General features: G+C 40.9%; 1 protein-coding gene and 1 pseudogene across 1 annotated transcript in view; both read left to right on the top strand.

The window, feature by feature from the left end:
• Positions 1 to 19,358, top strand: part of DNMT3L (DNA methyltransferase 3 like) — a 441,537-nt gene that overhangs the window by 21,629 nt on the left and 400,550 nt on the right. The gene's annotated exons all lie outside the window — the stretch shown is intronic.
• LOC138489627 (small ribosomal subunit protein uS15-like) lies at positions 18,379 to 18,889 on the top strand (annotated as a pseudogene).

The raw sequence follows: 19,358 nt of genomic DNA, 5'->3' as shown, positions 1-19,358 counted from the left end.
CCCTCTTTAGCTTTTTTATTAATATGATTGGCGTGCATATTCTAAACTATGGGGGCCATTTGGAACAAAATTCAAGATTCATAACTGTATATATTGAACAGTGAAATGTATGCATTACATACTGAGATGTAAATATCATATATTGAGATGCATTCATTAGATACTGAAATATACTCACTGTACACTGGGATACATACATTTTATACTAAGAGGTATATACACCATATAATGAGATGCCTGCATTATATATTGAAATAGATACACTGCATGCTGAGATACGTTCATTTCATACTGAATGAAAATGTATAGTGAAATTCATACATGTATTGAAGTATGTATGCATATGCACTGTATACTGAGATACATACATTGTATACTGAGATGAATATACAGTATTTAGAGATGAATACATTATATATTGAAATATATGCACTGCATACTGAGATGAATACATTTTATACTGGGATATATATGTATATATATATATATATATATATATATATATATATATATATATATATATATATATATATACAGTATACTGAGATGCATACATTGTATAGTGAAACATACACAGTACACTGAGATATATTAATTGTACATTGAGATGCATATACTGTATATTGAGTTACATATATTACATATTTAAGCAATATGACCCGAGCGGCTGGGGCATTACCGACTCAGGTAATGCCCCTGGGCCCATAGTTATAGGCCCGAGCGAAGCCCTAAGTTAAAGGCCGTGGAATCCCGACAGAGGGATTCCCGGCCTGGTAATGACTCGGTGAGGGCCAATCAGAATGGCTCTTGCATTCTGATTGCGCCCTCGCCGGGTACTAATGAAATATATACACTATATACTGAGATGTATACGCAGTTTATTGAGTGGCATCCATTTTATATTGAAATGCATGTAGTGCAGTTTCAAATGCATACATTGCATAGAAACCTATGTATATTATATAGTGAGATGTGCATGCTACATTCTAATAACATACATACACAACATGCTGAAATGCATACATGATATGAGAAATTGCTTATGCTATATGCTAAGACATACATGTTATATTGTAATGCATCTATCACATAATGGAAAAGCCATACTGTAAACGGAAACTTCTTGTACACTCCATTTCAAAACATATATATTGATTATTAAAATGTGTATGCCATTATCTGAAATGTATACATGATATATTGACAATCTTTATACACTAGTGAGAAGCTTGCATATAGCATGGTGAACCTGCTTAAACATGAACTTTTTTTCTTATACAAACACTACTGAAAATGTCACATGGTTTACAGTCCTGCCCGGTGGAGGGGAGGGCTTGTTTTGCTCTTGCTAGTTTCACTTTCCACAAGTGTTTCTGGGTTGTAGCTGATCCTTCAGAGACTGCAGACCTTTGCAAAGATATTACCTGCCTGCCAGTTTCTTGAAAGTTTGGCTCTTAGCCAGCTACCCTTTGCGGCAAGCGCTTGTGTATAGTTACTGTTGGTTTTGGGGACAGGAGAAATGGTTGCCAGCACGGAAGCAATATGTTACTGTAAATATTCAGCACTGGGCACAGGGTTTAAGGTCTGTTGGCCTGGGGGTCCAAAGTGCCTGTTTATTTGTCATTATCAGTGCACACATTTGAAGTATAGAAATAATAATGTTGCAGTCCCTTCCCAATTTATATATATATTTAAATATAAATGCATTTAACACCAGAAGCAGCTGGTTGGATCCTGCAGGATTTAAATCCAGCTTATCCTTCACTCATGTGGTGTTTTGAAACCATCATGCAAATCTTTTGTGTATTAAAACATGTTGCTATGTATTAGAGTATAAATGTGAGACATTTGTATAATAGACGTCTCCCTATTTCTGTCTCAAAATCCCTGAAACATTTTATATCATATATATAAATCTGCACATATGATCCAAAAACAGACATTTTATACTTTTGTTGGAGAATATTGCACATAAATGAGTGACCACCAGAAGGTTTACCTATGTGCCTGAGAACCTGAGATTGGACTCAAATCTCTGAGGCTTAAACCCAAGCACGCCCTTATAGTGTCCTTGAAGGCCCTGGTAGTTTGGAGCCAGGCCATCTGGGGGCCCTGGATTGTTGAAATTAATAGACATGAAAGTCACATTTACTGTAACCCAAGACCATTTTCATTTAATTAGAAATATATATAGGGAAGGGGCTGAAACATTATTTCTATGGTTCAAATAAGTGCACTGTAAGGCCCATTGCCTACTGAGAAATAACAGTGATAATGACAAATAAACAGGCACTTTGAACCCCGGGCCAATAGACCTTAAACCCTGTGCCCAGCGCTGAATATGTACAGTAATATACTGCTGTGCTGTCAACCATTTCTCCTGTCCCCCAAACCAAAACTAATTATACACAGGCAGACACCACAAAGCAGCCCAGTGTAGCTGGTTAAGAGTCGGACTTTTAAGAATCTGGCAGGCAGGGAATATCTATGCAGAGGACTGCAGTCTCTGAAGGATCAGTTGCTCCCCAGAAAACTTGTTCAAAGTGAAACTAGCAAGAGAAAAATTAGCCACCCCTTCCAGTGTGCAGGACTGTAAACCATGTGACATTTTCAGTAGTGTGTGTATAAGAAAAACAGTGCATGTTTCAACAGTTTCACCATGCTATATGCAAGATTCTCACTACAGTGTATGCAGATTCTCAATATATTATGTATGTTTCAAAATGTGGTATATACATTACAGTGAATAACATACACATTTGATATATTTAACATATTAAACTACCTCAATAGAACAAGGTTTGTAGAATTGATTCATGGTGTTATCCCACTTTGCTGTATTAGGAATGATGATATACATATTGTAGACTTTAGTGAAGATCTAAATATAGCGACATCATATATTTACTTCAATGCAGAGGAATGTGTTGACTACATTATGGAGTATGAAAGTGCATTATTGAAGTTGGGATATGAATGTACTGCAACTAATGCGAGAGATTTGGATATCAAAGCACTACATCCCAATATCTTCCCTAGCCAACAAGGAGAAACTAATGATGAGGTCAAAAACACAAGCATTTGCCGGAATACTACTGGAAAGACTAGCAGCATGCCGGCAGCCAATTCACCCTGGCAACACACGCTTAACTGGTTGTGAGCTGCGATTGAGTAGGGATAAGGAGGATTGCGAATGGCTGCTTGAAACACTAAGATAAACAATGTCCCCCAAATCATAAGTAGCTCCTCTTTTCCTTACGTGGAACACCAGAGGATCAAAACATCTATTTGTATCTATTTGTAGAAGGGGAATTGTTGGAACATATTGACAAATGTATGATCATTGCATTGCAGGAAACATGTTTAGTTACCCCCATTGTGATAGATGGGTGGAAATTCATCACTAAAGAGGTCACTAAGGGCTGAGAGGCAGCTCTTAGAGGGGACTTGCATTGGGATTCAGAGATCCACTCAAGATAAGGTTAATATTGATTGCAATTACCTTGTAGTTGGCAAAATATCCTCAAGTATAAATAGTGAACTAGAACACACTTGGCCTGAAATAATGATTATTACTGTATATGACTCTCCAACTGGTACTGAACATCGAAATATCCTTGGGTTATTGGAAACATTATTGTTGTCTACCATGGGTAACTTATCAGTCGTGTTATGTGGTGACCTTAATGTAAGAACTCCTAGTGATACCCTTTTTAGTGTCATTGAGATGACCCCCACACTCGTCTTCATGTGCACAAGGGTGGTTGAGAACTGTATGCAAACGTGGACTGAGTTGGGCTAAACTGTTATACTCTACAGGATTTACTATGACAAATGGAATGTGTCCATCCAATTCACCTCCTCAGTACACTTGGTCCTCTCTTGCAGCTCTAGTATTATTAACTATGTCTTTGCACAGCAGCAAACATCATTGGTGGCAGACATGTGTATCTTACACAGGGAAGAAAGTGATCACCAACCTCTTGTCTGTGGCCTGAACTGCTACATGCCTGAAATGGGTTGTAAAGAGCAAGTCATGCTCACTATGAACCAGCGAAAAAACTTGTCTTTATCCTTGAATGCAAATCAATGTTATCAAATCAGATGCCAATGGCAAAGGGTGTGCAGGGACTGGTTAATTATCAAAGTTGTATTGAGAGGATAAGCTTGAGTATTACTAAAGACTCAATAGAAACCAGACTTATAGTGCGAATAATGCCAGGTTGGTGCATTGGCAACATTTTGACATCACATTAAGGAACAGAAAGAGGCCGTTCAGAGTATTTAGGAGAATTTCTCGTGATAACTATGAACCAAAGGCTCACACAATAGTGTCAAAGAATTGTGCACTTCTTACAAATCTGGTTAAAAAAAACATTGGACTTTGAGAAGTAGTGTAAATTGGTTTATAGTGGTATTACCAATGATCCTAAAATGTTCTGGAGGATCATTAACTCAGATAACGATTATAGTCCAGTAATCTGTGAGGTATCTGAAGTAGATTGGGTGAGGCACATAGAGTCAACCTTGGGGGCTGATTCCAAATCCATAGCTCTTGATGGGATTACCAGCTGGAACATCTGGATATTGTTGATATAATAGGCACATGTAAGTCATCTAGAGCACTGGGCCCAGATGGCAATTGCGATCAGTTGATTAAGAATAATCTGCTGGTATGGGCAGGTGCCTTATACGCTTTTACATTAATAGAACCCAGCTACTCCCGTCATCTTAGAAGGAAAGCACCATAGTCCCAGAATATAAAAAAGGATCAAGACAAGACACATGCAACCTTCGGCTGTTTGCAATGCTTGATTCCCCCGCTTAAGTCTTTGCCAAAATACTGTTAGGAGAACTTACTAATTGGATCTCGGAAAACAACATCATCCCCCAAATCAAACTGGGTTTAGGAAGAGCTCCAGTACGATGGACAGCAGTCTATCTTTGATCACTATTCTAGAACAAGCATCACTTATACATACATAACCTGTATATGTAGCATTTGTGGACTATAGTGCAGCCTTCAAAACTGTTGATAGGGATAGGCTGTGGTGATAAATGTCCAAATGGAATATACCTGGGGGCTTATTTAACATGATAAAGGCATTCCATGAACACACGAAAGTCAGAGTAAGAATGAATTACTCTGGGGGCATGACCAAGTGGATGAACACCTGCTCTGGCTTGAAACAGGGCTGCATACTTGTGCCAAAACACTGTTTAACTTATATCTGGCTGATTTGGGTGAGGGAATTGGAGACACAACATCAATCCCACCTAAGATAGGCAGTGTGGGTGTACAGTGGCTTGCATATGCAGATGATATGGCCCTGCTGGATTTAACTCCCTGAGGGTTGCAGGCATCACTGGACCATCTACACTCTTATGCTGTGATTAACACTGGCAAGACAAAGATCATGGTCTTCACCCCAAATAATTACTGTGGTGAAAGGTGCAGTAAGTTAACCTGGACATGAATGGGGAACCAATAGAAATGGTTAACTCCTACACATATTTGGGAGTAATAGTTGACCCCAGATTGGACGGAAAGTTACACCTTCAATAGGTCCAATTCAGGACAGCCCAAGTTATGGGGGCTATTAAGTCACTAACCCATAGAGCAGGATGATACACTGTTGGAACAATTATTAAATTGTATCTGATTGACTGAGGTGCTTCCTACCATACTCTATGGGATTCAACTCTGGGGCCTAGCATGACTACACAACTAGCATTACTAGAGAGAGATATACTCCAGAGACGTTTGCGACTAAATAAAAACACGTGTCTGAGTACCTTATGTTGGAATATAATATTGTTGTGAACATCTGTGCCAAAATTGGCAAAAGCTGCTTATGTATGTACTGGAAAGTAATGAATGCCACGCCTGGCATGCTCCATTGGTGTCTGAGAGACGTTCTTGTGAGAAAGAGAGATTTTATGAGAACTTGTGTCATTTTTAGACTCTGACACTGCAAACGCATGGATCAGCAGATCTCTGTAAGGTGTATTGTCATTGCCATATTCAGGGTTTAAGAATGTGACTCGAATGATCTTGAATAAACACAGTAGAGAGCAAAATCTAGTGGACCTTGCTGGTAAATTGTCTGCTGAATTATATAGTTTGCATATCCTGGGGTATGACCATGTTCCACTTTTTGAAAAACAATTTCTTGGGAATTAAGTTTAACTGTGTCCAGACCTATGAAATAATTGGTGCTTACATTGGTGTCTCCAGGGGAGCAAGAATGTACGCTCTATGTGATGAAAGGCATATAGAGTCTGCTAAACATCTTTTGTTGCACTGTATCAATTTGGAAATTGTAAGGAAGAAGCACATTTTTTTGTCAGGAGATTTTGAAGGGTGTATTTTTCATTTGATGAAATTGTGGAAGATAATTGCAGTGGTACTGAGGGTTATCAACAAACCTTTTCTTGACTTTGGACTTGGACACTGATGTATGATTTTACACAAATGTATTTCTACTTGAAATGATGTAAAATAACTGAATTAACATTAAGGATTATCAATTATTTTACTTTGGATTTAGAGATTGATGTAGGTTTTTACTAGAATGTATTAAATGTTTACTAAATGCTAACCAATTCAATACTAATAAAAAGTATATGCGTTATTAGAAACTAGCATTCATATCTCACTATCTAATATATATAGATTGCTAAGAAATGTATGAATTTGAATCTGCACTATATGCATTTCATCATAAAGTGTATACATTTCAATATGTAATATATGTAGCTTAATATACAGTATTGGCGTCTCGATGTACAATGGACATATCTAAATGTACAGTGTAGGTGTTTCAATATACAATGTATGCATCTCATACTGTATATCGATATTACTATATAAAGTATGCATCTAGGTATGCAGTGCATATATTCTAATAAATAATGTATTCAACTCTAAATACTGTATATACACCTCTCAGTATACAATGTATGTACATCAGTGCACAGTGTATTTGCATACATACTTCAATACATCATATATGAATTTCATTACACAGTATATACCTCTCAGTATACAATGAATGAATCTCAGCATGCAGTGTATCTATTGCAATCTACAATGCATGGATCTCAATATATTCTATATCCTAGTATAGAATGTATGGATCTCTGTGTACATTGTGTATATTTCAGTATCTAATGTATGCATCTCAAAATATAATATATACATCTCAGTATGTAATGTATACATTTCAGTGTTCCGTATGTACATTTATGAATCTTGAATTATGTCCCAAAGGGCGCCCCCATACTAAATCTTGCATTACATCATCTACCTCTTGCGTTGTAGAGCAAAAGTATATTCTCCCATCTATTCAAGTATTACATTTACAGGATTCTGCAAATATACTACTGCCCCAAGACTCTGGAATGTTTTACAGTATATGTTGAGATTCCTCCTCTTCTTTGCTACATAATGCCTGAAATTGATAATTTGACGATATGCAGAGGAATCCTGACTCTGCACTACCACACAAAAGCATTCACATGGGAAAATCATTTGCACTTTAACTTAAAATAAACAAACAAAAGAATGGCACACAAAGCACCAAAAACCTGCCAGAAGTCTAGTCCCCAGGACCTTTGAAAAGAGGATGGAGAACTGCTGACAACAAACACTGCAAAGCGGAGATGTTGCGCAAACAGAAGAACCACACACACTGCAGATTATATCATCTCAGCGTCACGTGATATTATTGCATGCAATAATAAAAGTATCACCTTGCAATTAGACCATCTACCACATTTATTTATTTCCATCGCTGTTGCCAGTTTGCGGCAAGCTTCTTCTTCCTGTTTGGCAACCCATGGCTCAAGAGTTTCAGAGAAAGTTAAATATGTTTGAGACATTTCCCCAGAAGCAGAATCAAGAGCTAAAGTTGCAAATAAGATGTTGTTTCCCATGGACTGCCGAAAAGCAGAACTTGCAGGGCACCCACACACCATCGAGGGCCCCCACCCCCAAGCTCTTCAGGAAGTGCTCCTCAGCTGGTGTCATAACTGTGGCAATATGTATGGAACTTAAAGTAGTTTACACCAAGGGCAGACAACCTGACCACTTTAAGTCTGTAGCTTTTATATTTCCAGTGCTGCAGCCATTTCCAAGTGCCAGCATCCTAGCCCAGGCATTGGACCACCACCCAGGTCATTGGCATTTAATTAGTTAATGCAATACAAAATACTTCACAAAACTAGACCTAACTGCATTCACAACATTAGCCGGACTCCTTGGACATGTGACTCCCCCCTCTCTGCCCCAGCTTTTGTTAGACGCCTGGGGACAGATTCAAGGAAAGGACCAGTGCAATAGTTGCGGGCCAAAGGATTTTGTGGTATTCAAGGCAAATAAAGGTAAAGTGGCCTCTAAATTGAACACAATAAATTCCCAGCTTAGATTGAACTTTTTTAGTTGAGCCACCTCTGCAGAGAGATACATCAAAGTTCATGGAATTGGCACACAAAAACAGCTCCCGATATTGGACTATATCTATGGGAAAGTATAAAACATGCACACCTTTGAAATCTAAAAAGGTTTCATTAAGTATCTCCTGCAGAATAGACTCATAGCATGCGATTTCCGAGGGATCCCCATCAGACGTCAAGTGGTCTTGTGGGTAAGTGTCTCACCTATGGGTTCAAATCCCATTTAAAGCAGTCCGAACACACTAAACTGACTGAAGGGTGGAAGTGGACTGATGGGATAATTTATCCAATACCTTTGCAACATATCAGAATATTTGCTCTACTCTGAGGACTCTTTTGATTGAATTCTCAGTGGCCTAGATCAATGCAGTATTTACAGTCAAAGTGGAAATCAAGCTAAGTATTATTTAGCTTTGAAGGTTTCCTAATGGGCACAGGCTTTTTCACACTGTACACCCTCACCCGAGATGTAACATTTCTAATTATTTCAGTTTTCATAAAAGATTTAATTAGCTTTTATTTAGTACACCAGTTTTTTATCACATGAAATTTGGCATTATCGAGACGTTCTTATAGGTCTGTGAGCCAATAAGAATAGAAATGCAATTAGGAGACTGGTTTGGCTTTTGGCTTGCTGCTAGAATAAACATTATAAAGAAGTTGTAGCACTGTCAGTAGAATTTTGGTAAGCGTTAATGAGCTGCATCGAGTTACCACAATAGAGGTGGTATTTCCAATGAATGCAAGCAAGTACCGACCGCACTATTCTGAGTGCGCTACTGCATGCTGAATTACTACCAGATGCGAAGTGGTCTAAATTAACGCATGCTCTATTTACACTGCATATGATGAAACCGGACGCATGGGGGGCAACTCTGAAAATCTGCCTGCAGTACACTGCAAGATGCAGAGTCAGAAACCTGCCAAAATAACACCCGAAATAACTGTAATATTTGCCTCCTATTAAAGGTAGGTGGTAATGCCTGGCAAGTGAATCTAAATAAGACATAGGTGCAGCCCACCAACCCCAGTAGGATAAAAAAAGCCACTAAACATTTCTGCACAACACATATCACTAGCATACCAGACAGAGACATGCCACTTTACAGTGGAGAGATCTCAATCCTGTTTGAGGGCAACAGATGCCAGCATATATAACATCAGCAGTCTTTACTAGCAGGTAGGAGGAGGAGGATATGGAGGCCACCTATCCCCAGGGTCAGACCATGTACATGGGCAATTACAGACAACCAATCGATCACCCTACTGCAGCTTGATGAACATTAATGAACATTATGGAGGGTGACCGACATAGTCACATCCATATCTACACAGCCTTACCCCTCTTCTCAAGGTGGTGTCCATACTATGTTTCTGCACCATAGACATATTCCAAACCTTGGTCGGCTTGATGCACAGTATGTCACAGCCCACATTCTCATGTTTGCTAGCCTCATTGGTACACACCCTGCCACAGCATTCCCCTAATCACATTGTACTTCAGACCGCCCTGGGTGCCATGAATGCCATCAAAGGGTGGTTCTTTAACATCCCCCACTTCCCTAGCATCATAAATGCCTGGTTACCGCCGTACTCATATTACCATTCCGCCTCTGTGATTCTCGGAATTTCCAGGCATTACAACCTCGGTGTCCCTGGAAGTCCGGAGGCGGAATGGTGTAAATCCGCATTCCCATTGAGTCATACGACTCAATGGGAATGTCAGACCTGGCGGGAACGCCATCTCCCGCAAGCAGGACTCGGGATCGGGCGGTCCGGAATTAACAGTGGCGGCGGGTTTACCGCCACTGTTATTTCCGGACCGCCCGAACTATAATGAGGCCCTTAGAGTCTTGCTCGTAGGAGCCGAAGAGGGGGAGAATAATTTGGGTGTCGTCAGCATAGTTTGTAAATGCTATGCCATGCTCATCTAGGTCATTGAAAAGGGGTAGTGTGAAAATATTGTAGAGAGTAGGGGAGGTGCATGAACCTTGTGGGGCTCCACAGTGGATGGGAGAAGGGATAGCAGCGGCCTGGAGAAATGAACCGCCTCCCAGAGGTCTCTACAGAGGGTCTTATCGTCAACCAGATCGAAGGCAGCCAACAGTTCCAGGAGATGGAGCATAGCAGGTTCACCTCTGTCCATTGTTTCCAGTAACGAGTGGCATATGCCAACTTAATTCCAAAGGAGACCCTAGCCATACTACACGTACATTTGTAACCCCAGTATTTCTCTGCACATTTTGCGCAATGTTCTTCCCCCTCCTTTCAGTCCATTCACATCAGACATCTTGGTGCCTGACATGCAATCCATTCCCAACAATAGACCCCCCACTTACCTTTCACAAAAAGCATCCTTAGCCTAAAGACAAGCCACTAACCAAGTTAAACAACTTCTCTCGGTAATAATGCCAAGCAATATCCATCTGTTTCACTCCAGGCACCTCCAGATCAGCCCCAGTTTATTGTTTGTGAATCAGGTATGAGATAAAAGGAGCACTTCAGAGATGCTCATGGGCACTTCTGATTTGCTTCAGTTCAGAATTGTGAATCATGCCCAGTGTTCCGCTCATTATCCTTATAATCATCATGTATTCCTTTGATGCATGCCAACTGCACACCAACTGCACAGATGAAAGGATGCGTTGGAGTGAGTCTTATGAGTATATGTTCTCTGTAGTAATTGGAGAAAGTGGGAAAGAGTGTGGGGATGCACAAAGTGTTGTTGTGTCGGGATGCCGCTTGGGCATTTTCCACCAGGGCAGTAGAATCTCAAGGGCTGACTCTTCCTAGGTACTGATATATGCCCCTATGATTCATGCTCAGCTGTCATGCTACAGTCACGCCCACTAGACCCCTGGGAGATCCAATCAGCCTGTGCATAATGATCTGTCCGGCTTCATATTTAGATGGCGACCAAGAGAGTGAAAGGGTCTTCCTACATGTTTCGTAAACTATTAACATACTCGTATTTGCCCAGCATAGGCCAGCCGTAGTGCCATTGTAAATTTATTTGTGAAAGAACGAACGTCACACAGGGGAGGTGGTGCTTAATGCCTTATCCACGCTTGGGAAATGCGTATGGTTGCCTGATGGCCTCCATATCAGGAGGGGCACCATGTACCAGTATTGCACTGAAGTAAAACTAATATAAAAGCAAAGCCCAGGAGTGGAGTACTGTGTCAATTACGACATGGAGCCATCTGGCAACCCTAGCTAAGGTGTAGTACAAAACATCTAGAAAGGCCAGGTTGCAAAACCTGCCTTATAATTATGTGTGGTAGTTGGTTTTTCAGCACATTCCATGTGTATGTAGGAAGAAGGAACACAATAATATTTATATTTTATTTCCCTATTATCTCACCAGCATATTCACAGTATGATTAAAGTGATTGCCAGATGTCCTCGTTCATAATACAGTTACAGGTTTCATTTGCGTCCGTCCTTCATCCTTTGAAGTGTCATACATTTTAAGGACAGTCACTTTAGGAGGCTATAATGTTAAATTAGCTGATGAAAACATTACTAATTATTTCTAAAAGTACACTGCAAGTAAGCAACCAATACAAGTACCATACCTGAAAGTCAGTTTTGCCCTAAAATATTGGTGTACCAGTAATTCACTGCTGGATGGTGTTCCAATAATTTGATCAGTTTGTGGTATAACACAGAATGTCTATGGAAACTCAATGTGTGCGTTACTTTAGGATTCCATTTCCACTCTATTTGCAACACATAGCCAGTCTGAAAGCTTGGTCAGTGGGCTGTATCTGCTGCTACAAGTCTGTGATCTAAGCCTTCTAATTTCTGCACCCTCCTGCACCTCCAGACCATTACCAGCACCCCTTATTAAAAAATGGATAAAAAAATAAACATCATACCTGCTGCCACTCTTCTATCACACCATGCAGTGCTTCTTCCTCTTCGTTTCTAGACAGCATGGAAGCTGAAATGGCTGCTATATTTTTTGTAGTTAACAGCTATAAAACGCTGTAGCACCCAGGCACTAATGGCAATCATGCCTGCGCAGGTGGGCACCAATGCAGCCCTCCTAGAGGCCCTTATTTTGCATGGGACTGTTAACTTGGGCTGGTTGGCTGTTATTTATCAGTGCAGTCCACAACAGAGGTGTTTTTCACCAAATTAAAATATTGCTATAATTTTAAAATAATGCAAATTGTATTGAATTCCCTTGTCGGAAGAGGCTAGTAACACTGCGCCTTGACAATCTGGTACGATGCGTTGACGTCCCTTACTCTAACAGGAAGCTTGAGTCTACTGTAGAAGACTGTGGTTTGTGGACTGAAACTGAGCCATTGGGGTTGCTGAAAATGAATAGCCGCGTTGCAGAGCAGAGCTGAGCTGTTCTGTGCCTGCATCAGTGCGGCATCCTAGGAGCCCCTTCTCCTGTTTCAAGTCCTCCATTGTTGGAGAAGTTGGACTCAAGTCAGCGTTCCCTGATGTCCTCTGATGGCAGGGGGTCATAGGTGCATCTGGCTAGCTGCTAGTGAGTGTAGGCATGATTCGAGGGCTTTCTTCCTTGCTTGCTTGTTCACCCTAAAAACTTGAGTGGGCTTGGCAGACTACAGAAGGTGGTGAGCGGCGAGCTTGGGTGGTGGAGTGGGGTGAGCAAAGAACTAGAACCACCAGACGCACCTGGGCCGAGTCAGCTGTCCAGGACCGGCCCGGTGCTAGGTATCTAGCATTTGCATTATACCACCACCCACAACCATAAAGAAAGCAGTTACAGGTTACTAGCTAAACGGGTTTGCGCAGTGGGACCCTTACCTCGACTAAGCATCCAAGGAGCCTGGGTAAGTGTGCAGAGATTGATAAGAGTACCCCACAGCCAAAAAAGGGGCTCATTTGGCAATACGGATAACAAAAAAGTAAAACAGCCAACAATCATTGGCTATTTACAAAACGCTTCCCCCAAAACGCCTGGCGATAAGCAAAGAATTGATTCCTGCCTTACAGGTGTAATCGCCAATTGATGTTGAAAATAATGTTTCACAACACTCCCTTACAATTGACAATGGTGGTTCGTTATTGAACCTGTGTTTGGATTTTAGACGGAAAACGCAGGGGCAAGACACAGAGGACTACAAAAACATAATAGGCAAAAACCTATCTGCAAGCCCCAATTTGGAGAACTTTAACTCTAGTTCAGAATGTTTTAGTGAGGAAGATACCCTTGACAAAGACCTGCCAGCATCAGCTAAGAATGATTTGTCACCAGTGACAGAGTCACCAAGCTCAACCATCCATGAAATTTTAACAAAAATCGAGGCGTCGTTCTCTCTGTGCTCTAATTTAGGTGCGTATCAGCACGAATTGAAATGCATAATTGCATCAGTAGTAGATTTGATTGTAGAGAACGGAATCGTCCCAAAATGTCGCCATGATTGTGGCGACATTACAAAAACTTCGGCTGAGCGTGGTATAAAACATCCTGACCCCCATTACTGTACCCAAGTGGCACCACCCCAAGTAAGTGGGAGGAGCTGATGCCACAGGGGTATAAGGATGTCGGTGGCGCTAACAAGAGTGTGCTGCAGTAAAGGGAAGTGGGGGGTTGCGGTTTTCGGGATTGCAGGCCGGGGCAGGTGGGCAAAAGTGATCTATCGGATCACTGCGCCACGCCGTCGACATTTTCATTGAAGGAATTACGGGCTGCACAGTGATCAAATAGGTTCTACAGAACACCATGAAATCAAATATCCATTAAGAAGCATAGATGGAGGATATAGACACAACCGTAGGCATGAAGTTGGCTGGGGGGGCACATGCCAGACTTGTGAAAGAGCAGTGCCCACAATGGATTTGGTAAATAATGTCAGTGCCCCACGCCAAAGTACATCTGTGGGATCTGCTATGTTGCCTGGCAGAGAATGAGCAGGATACTATGGAGCTTCTCTGTAATGAGATCTCAGTGATGAGAAGCCCCTGCAAGACACACAACAAACGTGCGAGTCACCAGATCAGTAAGAAACCCACACATCGACTTAAGCGAGTGGAGTTTCCAAGGAGGACCTCAGGAGTAAATGACCCCGAGACTCGGGGCAGGTTGTTTCTCTCTCCATGCACCATAAATCTGTAATAACAAAAGATTTGGCCAATGGAATTGTCAGACAAGTCGAACTAAGGGGGCCTTTGGATAAATGGCTAAGCAAAAAAACTACTGACCATTGCAGTGCTCAATATAATAATTTGACAATTAACAGGGGTGCAAGGTTGAATTCGAGTGCGGACAGTAATGTTCACCTAAATCTGAAAAACTGAAATACACCATGTTCAACCTCACCATGCCATACTAATAATAAGGCACACAAAGTGTGCCGTAATATCTGCCCGGGAGGATCCTTTGACTCTAACATCTCCATCACTTTACGTAATTTGATTAAAGTGGAGCAACTATCACCAGCGATGGCTAGTCCCTTTCTAAATCGATCTAGTTTGCTAGCTTTGTGGAGGAAAATTCCCTGGCTCTTCACAATCGGCAAAAGGGATCTTCTACGTGTGGAACTCCCGAAATGGAACAGTGTGACAAATTGGACGCTGATTGAACTCTCCTCCCCAGCGATCACATCTATGTTGTGCACAAATGCAGAAGCATCGTTTGAATTGGGATTTAAACTGTGTGTCACAACAAGCCCCCAAATCTGCTTTACGATCCATACAGAAATCCCATGGGAAGAACTGCTGTGTATTCTGGGGGACGTAGGATAGGGCTATAGTTCAAACTACACAATTAGCTAAGATACATTTTTTGAGTTGGAATACTCAAGCATTTAATAGTTTCATGGGCTCTGAAGACAGAAGAAATATCTTTAAATTTGTATAACATCTTATTGCTACAGGAGGTGTGGTTATATGTGACCCCTTGATAGTTGATGGCTTTTGAGTATTCCAACAAATGGATGTCAAAGGCCACACGGGAAGACCCTCACGGGGGTTTGCGATATTGATACAAAATTTGTGGAGTATGAAATACTTAGTGAAAAAATGTATGGGTTATTAGCAGTGGAGGTGAAACTAAAGGGAATATGCCCTATTCAGTCTCTTCTCTTGGTCAACATCTACTGCAATCCGTTACAAGTAGATGTGTGCACCTTTTGTGAAAAATGTGGGGACATTTGTGAAATATTTCTTTGTGTACAGGAGGGTTGCCATATTTTAATAGCCGGCATTTTCAATGCAGATTGCTTGGTGGCTAGAGAAAAGGAGGAGTAGATGCTAATGTGAAATCATGTGCCAAAGGCAAAGCTTGGTTTGAGCTATTCTCTAGTTGGAATCTAGAAATACTAAATAGCTCTATAGAAGCAGATATTCCCCCCAAGACCAACTTAGAGAGCCGGTGAGAACTTAGCCCATTTGGATTATATTGCAGCATCATCTTCTATATTTAATTTATGTGAACAGATGAACATAGAGGAGAGTGATGCGAGTGACCATCTGCAATTGTCAGTTAAAATGAAAAACTAAACACCCAAGATCATCGTCTCGGGGACGAGTGGATTAATAGTCAATCCAGTGGGCAATAGAATTTCACAATATAAAATTAAATTTGAATGGCTACAACGATTGATTGCAGCATTTTCTCCAAAATTCCTCAGCAAGCCAAAGGGCAGGTTACATGACCCCTTGCATCTTTGATGCATTTCTTGATAACTTTAAGAGTAGTTCAAGGAGAAATAATAATGGGGAACATAGGGGGTCCCACACATTTCATTTAGCCATTCAAAATTAAAAGAAAGTAATTATACAAGAAATTTGCCATTTGAAAGGAAGTAATGAGAATGAGCAAACATATTTGGCCAATATTAAACAATTGAAACAAAGATTCAAGAATTGGTTGAAGAGCTATGAAGCGATTATGGCCCAGAATGAAGCATGAACGATGCTAGAAATAATCCAAAAAAACGATTCTAGTAATGTCTGGGATCTGATAAATTCTATACAAAAAACACAGGGAGACCATCAGAGTAATCCCGTAGCAGAGGGTGAATGGGTCAAACATTTTGGGAAAGTCTATAAGCAATTGGATCACCCAATAGTAAGCCCACTGATAGATCATGAGTGGGGACTAAATATATCCGAAGGAGTCCTTGATTAAGAAAACATCTTATTCTAGAGTACTCTTGAAATTGGTCCCTGGGCTATGAGCAAGTGTCTTATATATGCTATTTAAAGCTGTGTTGAGCGAACAAAAGACACCAACCTCTTGGCACATGGCTATCATTGTGCCAATATATAAGAAGGGGGATAGGCTAAGCCCAGAGGATACCGTCCCATTTCGCTGATAGAAAGTGAATGTAAGATATTTGCTGGGTTGGTCCTACAGGAATTGAAGAAGTGGGCTGCAGAAACGGGGCGCCTGTGAAAGTTTCAGATGGGATTTCGAAAAGGGATGGGCACTGACATTGGGGGACTAGTGGTGGGATGGTTGAGAGAAGAGGCTCCCAGACCGGGCAATAGCCCTTATACATCGCCGCCATCAAATATACACAGGCATTTGACTGCGTTATTATCAGAATTTATTATGGCTTAAGTTAAGGGAATGGCAGATCCCAGGTCACTTATTAGGATTCTGATATATCTCCATGATCAGAATATCTGTGAATGGGCAGGGGGAACTGATGGAGGCCTTTTTGGCATATAGGAGTCTGCACTAGGTGTGTGTGTTGGCCTTCTGCCTTTTCAACCTATATTTGTTTGACTTGGGGAGTCCCCGACGAGAGCCCTGTTCACCCCACCGAGACTTCTGAGTTTGACAGCACCATATTTGACCTACGTGGATGATGTCATCCTGATGGATAGGACCCAGGTGGGCTTGCAAAAACAACTTGATTCCATATGGGAATACTCCAGGCAGAATTAACTATGCATTAATGTAAAAAAAAATAATATAAGATTCACCCACAATAGGAAAAGAAAAATGGGTTTCAGATGGCACATGGCAGAGAGGGAGTTGATAGCGTCAGCATCCTTGACCTACATGGGATTCCGTTTGGAGGTGGAGGACAATAGCCAAGCCATGTTGAAATGGTTATTGAGGAAGGCTGCTCAAGCGGGGGCACAGATGCGGAAAATCAGATGTAAATATTGTAGATTCTCCATTCAACCTCTTTTGCTCTTTTATAAAAAGGAAGGTTAGCCCAAGACTTTTATATGGTGTAGAGATCAGCGATAAACTGCGCTCACTCTCATTTGACAGGATTGAATCCAGAGAATGGAAGCGGGCGCTAGGGCTGCTGGAATGCATACCAATGGTCTCATTGAGGTTTGAATTAGGATTTACCTCATTGAACTGCATAGTACATCAGAGAATTGTGTCACTGTATTGAAAGTTCTTGGTGCCCACGAAAAAAGATTCACTGTATGAAGATTTGGCGAGCGTTCTACAACCTGGCGATCTCAAGGATTTAGGAGTAGAGCAGAGAGTATTTTGGCCAATGTGGAATTAACAACATCTGACTTGGAGAAGTACCCGAATTAAGTCAGGAAGGCTCTGCTAAGAACGGACTGGCCGGCCACAATGACAAGAATGAGACAGTTCAAATTGTATTATAGTGTGTCTCCTTTGGACAAGCTTTTGGGAAGTATTCCAAAATACCTAAACAAATTCCCAAATTCGTATTGGGCCATGCAGTTTTTACGATACAGGGTGAACCTTCTCCCCACAGGTCTCAGTTTGGGGAGAAGAATCTAGGTTGCACCTTATGTAGGAATCAGACAGTGGTACAGAATAGAGAACCTATTGTATTATATTGTACAGCACTGACAATGGTTAGAACTTTGTATTTGGGGCATTTTTATACACAATTCCGAAGCACTAAATATTGAACATTCGTTTTGCATGAATCTCTAGTGGAGATGAAACATGAGTGAGTGTTCATCCGGGGAAGTTTCTGTGGTCTCTCTTGTCCTCCCGCCGCCATCATGGGTGGCATTCATGCTCCCGGAAAGGGCCTGTCCCAGTCAGCGCTTCCATACACACGAAGTGTGCCAACTTGGTTAAAACTTACATCCGATGATGTCAAAGAACAGATTTTCAAGCTGTCAAAAAAGGCCTGACTCCATCTCAAATAGGTCTAATTCTAAGGGATTCCCATGGTGTTGCTCAGGTTCGCTTTGTTACTCGCAACAAAATCCTGAGAATACTTAAATCCAAAGGTCTTGCCCCAGGCCTTCTTGAAGATTTGTATCACTTGATCGAGAAGGCTGTTGCTGTTTGCATACATCTTGAGAGAAACCGCAAGGATAAAGATGCTAAATTCCGTCTCATTCTGATCGTGAGCAGAATTCACAGGCTGGCTCGCTATTATAAGACCAGGAGAGTGATTCCCCAAACTGGATATGAATCCTCAACCGCTTCAGCTTTGGTAGCATAAAACCGGTTTTGAATAAACTTATTTGAACTACACTAAAACATTTTTTTTTTAAATTAAAATTAAAAAAAAACAAAGAAAACATTAGTCAATTAGTCACCATTGCAGTGTTAAAGATTCTTCAAGAGGCATAGATGACAACACTGAAGCAGCAGCCAATCTTCTAGAAAAATATTAAAGGTTATCTCCTTTTGGTGATTTTAGTTAGCTTAATAAGGTGTAGTATGAATTTTATTTTCTATATGAAATAGATTTAGACATGTGGGTTTATTAACATGAATTTGATCAATTTGACATGTTTTTTTTGTGTTTTTGTATATTGTTGTGTAAGGTTAACTTGGCCAAACAAAATCACACCCAAATAAATAATGCAAACAACGAAATGCGCTTCACTGCAAGTGCTCAAGCCTCATCAAAATCTGGATATCAGTAATTAATTGGGGATTTGGATGCTTGACTCCTAACTCTTCCTGGGATTATAACCTACCGCCCAACCATTCCCCCCAGAAG

The sequence above is a fragment of the Ambystoma mexicanum genome, chromosome 9, assembly GCF_040938575.1.
Source record: "Ambystoma mexicanum isolate Mex_15411 chromosome 9, UKY_AmexF1_1, whole genome shotgun sequence".
In the NCBI taxonomy this organism is placed as follows: domain Eukaryota; kingdom Metazoa; phylum Chordata; class Amphibia; order Caudata; family Ambystomatidae; genus Ambystoma; species Ambystoma mexicanum.
The sequence above is the reverse complement of the archived record's forward strand: the minus strand, read 5'-3'. Positions and strand labels throughout refer to the sequence as shown.